We start from the raw sequence: 6,426 nt of genomic DNA, 5'->3' as shown, positions 1-6,426 counted from the left end.
AGCTGGAAATTTATGGAAAAATTGTGTCTTCGAAACAAGATTTCTTTACCTATCCATTTGATTCATCGTTTTTAAATATTTATATAAGTCTTAAGAATAGTTTATCTAAGACAAATTCGAAGATTAACTGCCAAGAAATTAAATGCAAATTAGTTGCAATGGAGTGGAATGATAGTTACGTGTTCGTCCCATTAATTCATACAATACTTAATTAAAGGAGTTTGCAAAACTTAAATTTGTCTGTATTTTAAAAAACAAATATAATCAAATAAATAAGCAATTATTATTATTCAGCAAATTCAGATACCAAGTCAGTATGGTCTAAGGCATCTGATGAATCGACGACCGAACCGGCACTTGTTTCAATCTCGGACTCACTGCAACGCTGGGCCGATTTATCAGCCCATACTTGCAGCCCGCTTGTTGCAGCATCGTTTGGCCCCGGAGCTGATTCTATCTCCAAAACTTGGTTGTCTGGTTTATCAAGTTTTCCTTGCTGGCCTGAAATAGCATCGTTTGGCGCAAGAACTGATTCTCGATCCACCACTTGATTGTTAGTCGTTTTTCTTCTAACATGTCTGGTTCCTCTGCGTTCCCCTGTAGCGACCAGACGTTTGAGGGAGTTCTTCAGCTTTTTCATGAAAAAGCTGGCCAACTTCTGTTGGGTGACTACTTCCAAATCGTCACTTCCTGTCTCTCGGAACAGCTGCAAAATGTTACGATTTGGCATGATTGCCAGTTTTGGTCCTAAACGGCTGGCTCCAGTCCAGGTGCATTGCGTTTGCATTTTTTTGCTGATCAGCATGTCAAGAACGCCGAACATGCGATTTTCCGCACAGTCGCCGGTACAATTCACTCGCAACCATTTAACCTATCGGATAAAATACAATGAAGGTACAGATTTTTTGTTTTGTTTATTTTATAATGGTTTAGATTAAGAGAAATATCGTTGTTTATGGTGGAAAGCTCTGTCCAACTGTAACTATTACTTGACTGTTTTGCTATCAACATAACTGTTTTTGTTAGGAAGTTTTCAAGACAGGCCATGATCATAAACATGAACAAACTGGGGTAGCGAACGGCTACGGTAGTCGTTTTCTTCGGCAGGTTTTCTGCAGCAATTTTATGCAGAAGCTTGCCTAAAAAAACCACTACCGTAGCCGCTCGCTACCCTACTTAAATAAAACAATGAATAAACGCGGTGGCAGATTGCAAACAACCGCAAACAACGATACTGGTAGTTATCTCTTACCATCTTCGATCTGTAGTTGTTATCCGCCAACTGAAGCTCCAGATCAGTAAGTTCTTCCTCTCGTTCAATAGGATTGAAGTAGAATGCTGGAGGTTCTTCAAAAGTCGCTGTCCTGGAGTTTAGGTTGCGTAAGGCATCAAGAATGTATTCGTTCTGCGTAGCGATGTCTGCTGTCCGCTTCTTCAAAAGATCCAACCGATGATTCATTTGGCTGAAAAATTCTCTCAATAATGCCTGTGTTGTGGAGCTGTCAGCACATTCGGGTCCGGCATAGCTTCGTAAGTCACATATACGCATTCTTCGGGTGGCTCATTGATGCCTCCTGAAGTCCTGGTGGTTTTTTGATTCTGTCGGTTCTACTTGTAAGGGTGCTGCTGGTGGTTGTTTTGTTCTGGGTGATAGTTGTAGCAGAGAAGAAAAAGAATCTGGATTTTGAGACGGTGGAGACGAAGGCATGTGTTGTCCACTGCCGTTGTCTAGTACCAACAAGTTTTGGAAGCTATTTAGTCCCTTGCTACTAGCCTTTTTCTTCCGTTGGGTTACACACTGAATGTCTGACGAGGATTCACCAGACAATTCAGCCGACAATCCCATCGCCACATCATAAGACGCTAGGTTACTTCGCTTCACCGTACATTTATGCTTGAGCCACACTTTTTTGGGCGAGATACTCTCATCCCTGAGCATTTTGTTCAAATCCTGGGTTCTCTTAACGTTAGGCCACAGCATGATGCTGCCGGTTTTGGAGGTCCGTATCCATTTTTCAGGCACCACTGAGAGTTCTCAACGTCCCAAAGCGTTGGTCGTTTCGACTACGGCAAACGGCATATCTATTGACCGAAAAAGTTTTAATCGATTTTCAACATTTATCATATTTTGTATATAGTGCTTACCAGAATAATTTTCAATTCACTTTTGGAACGAAAATAATGCGTACACAACCTTTTTGTTCACAACAACGTTCACAACCTTTTTCAATCACATTACAAGCGAACTGCAGCGAAATCAAAACAAACTAGAGAACTGTCAGACGTAAGTTCACATCGCGCTGCGCGTGTACTTTTGCTGAACTTGAAAGTTCGAAAAAAGTTCCGCGTCAGCCTTTTCTGAACTTCCGAGTTCACATGAAGTTCCGCGTGTACTTTATCTGAACTTCCAAGCTGAAAGAGAGACCCGGTGTGTTCCTAGCAATGACCATGTAGGTAATGACGAGAAATCGACACATCGAGTAAAACCGATGCTGGCGTCATATAGCGGAAACGGAGCAGTGGTATGGATCTAGGCTTCAAAGGGGGAGGACTTGAGTTCGAAGCTTGTGTGGTGAGTGGTAAGTTGCAAAAATATCTTAAAATTTAATAATAAATAAACCAGGCATTATTCTTCTGATCTAGAATTTCTCCAGTACATATGCTTATCATGGGATAATATCAACATTAATAATGATACGTTAGGTGAGGTTAGGGAAACAAGAAATTAAAAAAAAAATATTTTGAATTTTTTGAAGTTTTGTTTCCAAGCTGAATAGCGTTCTATGCAGCGCCCTAACCGAACTAAATGTGAACTTTCTAGTTCGGTTTAGAAGCTGCTTTGCATGCTACTCGAAGTTTATTCATCAAATGCGAACTTGAAAGTTCGGTTAGTTACTTAGAAAACGAGCTGAATAGAATTCTATTCATGATCATTAGTTTGGCTGATTAGGCTGTGAAATCTACTTTTATCCGAACTTTTGGTTACTTGGGATAGTTGTTGATGAAGCTAATTTATTGCATTTTGGGTTAAAGAGGTTTGTCAACAGCTGAACAACGATCCTGCTCTAATCTATGGATATAATGCCATTGGGTTCTCACAAGGAGGACAATTTCTGTGAGTAAAACTTTCGATTATTTTTTATTGCATTTTTCATCTATTCAATTGCAGCCGAGCTGTTGCCCAACGATGTGCTACACCCAAATTGAACAATCTGATTAAACTTGGTAGCCAACACCAGGGTATATTTGGATTACCGGACTGCCCTTCATTAAGCAAAAAATTATGCGTGCGAGAAGTTTCGGCAATTACTTAATCATGCTGTCTATGTTCACTGGGTTCAGGAATCTCTAGTTCAAGCAACTTATTGGCATAATCCTCTTAATGAGCAAGCTTATAAAGAGGCTTGTACATTTTTAGCCGATATCAATAACGAAAGAACAATAAACCAAACCTATATAAAAAATTTACAACTGAACAAATTTATTATGGTGAAGTTTACAAAGGATCGGATCGTTCAACCAATCGAATCTCAATGGTTTGGATTTTACAAGATTGGGCAAGATAAAGAAACTGAAACTTTGCAGGAATCAGAGTTGTTTTTGAAGGCAAGTTACTGGAAAATATTTTTATAAACATTCGAAATTAAAAATCCTTTCTTATAGAATCGGCCTTCTGGAAATGCATAAGAGGAACAAACTCATATTTTTAGAGAGTGAAGGTGATCATCTGCAATTCTCTAAAGCCTGGTTTAAAGCAAACATTTATCCTCATTTTTAAACCAAATTTACAAAGATTGTTATAATTATTATCGTTATTAACTGCTCTTTTCATATCGAGCCAACTAGACTAGGCCATGTTTTGCCTTAAATTTAAGGACCCAGAATATGTATTGCCTCACTGCAATCACTGGCAAAATCGAAATTCCAAATGTGACCAAAAACGCCAAATCTCGCCAAACATGTGAATAGAACCCATGTGCCATATGTAAACAACCCCTAATTTCACGTTTTTGATGAATTCAAGCTTCATCTACAGGTACCAATGGTTGAGATTATCAAATGAGTTTTACAACATTGCAACTTAGCTTTTTCGCCCGGTAGTTGATACATATTACCATGACAAACGGTTTTATTATCTGATATACGATGTAAACAAAAATGTTCATCGTTATTGGATGTCTCAAAATAAATATAATATCCAACAAGAACGAAACGGAAGATGTTCGGATCGGTTCATCTATCAATTCAAACATAGCAACCGTGAAAATGAAACACTAGAGTTAAAAAAATCAATTTCGATTCGAGGAACTGATTTTTTAGAAGTGCAGTTACAATTTTTTTCAATTTCAAAAAAAAATCTGAAATGGATAGCAATACCTACTGGAAGCTCTTCTCGTGATAACGTCGTTCGTTCGTTTTTCGTCAAAGCTTCGCTTACCAAAGCAGTTCTAGCTCTTGAATTCCTCAATAGAATTACTCTAAAGGTGCCGCCACACGGACGCTAATTCTCTTAGTTTCTAAGTCTTAGTTGATTGTAAAAAGCATTTTTTCATCACTGAATAGTAGGCTATGAACTATTCGGGCATGACTAGCGAACCTATACATTAGAGAAATGACAAGACACTCACCGTTAAGGCAACTGTCAACATCAAAACGGATAACGGCAATGCAAAATGATACAACTCGCCCGTTTTGATGTTAACAATTGCCTTAACGGTGAGTGTCTCGGCGTCTCTCTGGTGTATAGGCTGACTAGGCATGACGGAGTAGTTCAGGGTCTCTATGTTATAGCTTTTGACAGTACACTGCCATTCTACGCACATTTGTCCCATGTTCCAAATTATGCAAACGAGAAAAACGATGTTAAAGTTTTACAATGCTTTCACGCATTGCGTCAATGTGACAAATGCAGTCATGGGGTTTTAAGCAGTTTCACCTTGCAATAGACTGTTTTCAATAAATCTAGTTGAGTTTTTTTGCGGTTTAACACTCTTTTCCATAAAAATACCCACTGGGACTATAATGCCGAGAAATTTGCCTTCCAATAGGTGATTTCTACGCATATCAGTCTCACCACTTGCATTCGATGTTTCCCAATACAAAGTTCGTTTTGGGGATACGAGGCTGTTTAATCTTTCACGAAAATGATCACGCTAATCGTATTATCTTTATAAGCAGGTGATAATAGTCGAGATGAAAGTTTAGTTAATTGAATAAGTATCAGATGACTTACAACTACAAAGAGAAATTGGTTTTTCAGATTTCCCATATTTGAACGTTGTTAGGCTTTCACCATTTTGGCTACACACAAAAGACAGTTCTTATAACTTTAAATTAGTATGAATCCCACGCGTTTATCTTCTTATGCTCGAAAGAGAAAGGCATTCAGATAACAACCAACACACAAGGTTTAACTATTCCGAACAAAGATATGAACGTACCGCATTTAAATAATCAAGCAAAGTGATTTTCAGTACCGAATTTCTGACACCCATAATGTAGCCAAACATTGTAAGGAGAAATTTTTATTGCTCTGTAGCACACCCCAAGTTGTAAATATGGGAATTAGTGATTAGTGGGATCGATTAGAATAGGAAAAATCTAGTGGGACGAATATGTCTAGAAAATCATCGATGGGACAAACAGATTTGGTATGGTTTATCAAGACTTTCGGAACAAACAATGTTATTTTTGGAAGTTTTTCAGACTCATTGGTGATGAAAAACGAAAATTGACCAAAAGTAACATGGGACAACTATGCGTAGAACGGCAGTACAATCCCGTGTTATGATGAAAAAAATGCAGTTTACAATCAACTATGACTTAGAAACTAAGGGAATTAGCGCCCGTGTGGCGGCACCTTAACTCACATATCATTGCAAAAGGAAAAGATAGGGCCTTCTTTCGCCATTGTCGAAATGTACCGTACAACTTTTCTGTGTTTCTGCTTTACTTCTGCTGGATGCTTCACCAAGTGCTACACGTGGTTGTTCTCCATGGATTGCACTTTATCACGGACAACCGACAGTCAGTGATCCTTGTCGTTTCTCCCTCGATTTTATCATTAAATGATATATTTATTTTCCGCTTATCGCCACTGTTGTGCCTATCACCGACGCCCAAATAGGAGTCTCAGGACCCTAACTTACGACTCGTTGTTTAACGGACCGACGTCAACGGTTTTACTTTCTCATGAGATGGAAGAAGTAATCCCAGAAAATCTCCCGGTGTCGGCTAGTATTGAAGCTAGACCAGTTGGGTTGATTGTATCTGGAATGGGAGCTCCGTAGCCGCTTGGTTACAGAGTCCGCTTTGGTAAGCGGGTGGTCGTGGGTTCGAATCTTAGTAGAATGAGGCCATTTGTTGTTGTCAAAGGACTTTAAGCATGGGTATATTCTCAGGCTCCCCACCACGTACCCTTCCTTC

General features: G+C 39.1%; 2 pseudogenes; one reads left to right on the top strand and one right to left on the bottom strand.

Moving 5' to 3' along the window:
- Positions 1–286: 286 nt before the first annotated feature.
- On the bottom strand, positions 287–2,080 carry LOC129729287 (uncharacterized; annotated as a pseudogene).
- Positions 2,081–2,524: 444 nt separating this feature from the next.
- LOC129729286 (palmitoyl-protein thioesterase 1-like) lies at positions 2,525–3,778 on the top strand (annotated as a pseudogene).
- Positions 3,779–6,426: the final 2,648 nt, after the last annotated feature.

The sequence above is a fragment of the Wyeomyia smithii genome, chromosome 3 (genome assembly GCF_029784165.1).
Source record: "Wyeomyia smithii strain HCP4-BCI-WySm-NY-G18 chromosome 3, ASM2978416v1, whole genome shotgun sequence".
NCBI lineage: Eukaryota > Metazoa > Arthropoda > Insecta > Diptera > Culicidae > Wyeomyia > Wyeomyia smithii.
Note: the sequence above shows the minus strand (reverse complement) of the source record. Positions and strands in the feature narration are given on the sequence as shown.